The sequence below is a fragment of the Arachis hypogaea genome, chromosome 16, assembly GCF_003086295.3.
Source record: "Arachis hypogaea cultivar Tifrunner chromosome 16, arahy.Tifrunner.gnm2.J5K5, whole genome shotgun sequence".
Taxonomy (NCBI): domain Eukaryota; kingdom Viridiplantae; phylum Streptophyta; class Magnoliopsida; order Fabales; family Fabaceae; genus Arachis; species Arachis hypogaea.
This window is the reverse complement of record NC_092051.1, coordinates 107,481,422-107,482,993: the sequence shown is the minus strand read 5'-3', so window position 1 is coordinate 107,482,993 and position 1,572 is coordinate 107,481,422.

Here is a 1,572-nt window from a genome sequence, read left to right as displayed (position 1 = left end):
CTATTACCTTCTCCATTACTATGTTCTCATACGCAGGAATACCCCCGTTAGCCGGCTTTTATAGCAAATTCTATTTGTTCTTCGCCGCTTTGGGTTGTGGGGCTTACTTCCTAGCCCCAGTGGGAGTAGTGACTAGCGTTATAGGTTGTTGGGCGGCCGGAAGGTTGCCACGAGTAAGTAAGTAAATTTGGGGGACCGAAGTCCCTTTCGATGACCTGGCACCGGACACGTAGCTTACCGAATCAGTTGCGACACCGATGGGAATGCATGCTACGAAAGATAGGGTAGAGTCTGATACATCAACCGTCTACTCAATATCCTTGTACGAGTCCACAATCACTACACGAGATGAACCTTGGTTTGGTGAATTGAAGTTGGCCTTAGGTGTAAAAGGACTCCCAGTTACTGCGCGCGATCGTATACTGAGGTGTTCCCCGCCGGTTGTTGGAACGACGCGAGCCGGGCCTCCATTCAGAAAGATGAAGGGTCCAAACAAAGGTCAAAATAGGGGGTTACAAATGCCCCATCTCATTGGGGGCGGAAAACGAATCGACATCTCGATGTGATACAGCCTTTTCCATTTTAGTTGGGAAAGAACGGCGAAATCCATCCGAACCGTCCAATGAAGAATAAGAGGAGAGCAAAGCGCCAATGGCGCGCGAAGCGCATGCGAAACAGGCACGGAGAAAAATAAGTGTGGAGGATAAGCAGCCGAGCTCATTCCCTTCGCTTCCTGGGCCCCAAGCAGTGCAGTCTTTCCTGGCCAAATCCTTGATTGGGGGCTTCTTGCTGCGCTACTTAACTATAGAAAGACTTTTTTTCTAGTCATATATATTAATAGAAAGATAGATCCATCCATCTATCCTATCCGATTTAGATTTATATAAGAAAGAATTTTTTTCATTCAACGTTTGATTCAAAGAACTGCGCTACGACCCCCCGGCTCATGAAAAGGCTCTACTGCAATGGATGGCAGAGGGTCCGTAGTATCCAAAGCACTGGAGTGGTCCAGTAGCCGGGAAGGGGCCTAGAAGTGCCTACTACTACACCACACTACACTCGGCTCTACACATTTACAGAGCTAACCCCTGTCCAGTCCCTGGCAGAGTGAAGGGGGCTTCCGTCCTTTTTCCCTATCCCCTCGCTTTGCTATAAAAGCAGGCTAACGGGGCCTTACTTATTCAGGGGGGAGTGGAGCCCCGAAAAGCACTGTATAGAGGAAGATCCTCGGCCCCTCCTCATTCTCTACAGGGTTCCAAACCTTTCTTCAACATAGGTGACAACGAGCGGGGCAGAGATGGAAGAGATCGAACACGAGAATAAGAAGCAAGCTCGCCTTCCTTTTTGATCATTTTGATAGAGAGGGATGGAGAAAGTGGACAAAACGGAGTAGCATTTCCCAGTCGAAAAGAGATGGGTTCTCGTCTTGCATTTCTCATCGAACAAATACAGAAAAAGAATCATATTGAAAAACGTTCCTAACCCACCAACCCCTTCCTTCGTAGAGCCGTGTATTGTAAGTGATCCGAACCTGCCCGGAGCGAGTCTCCCATAGAGGCAAGTAAAGTTGGT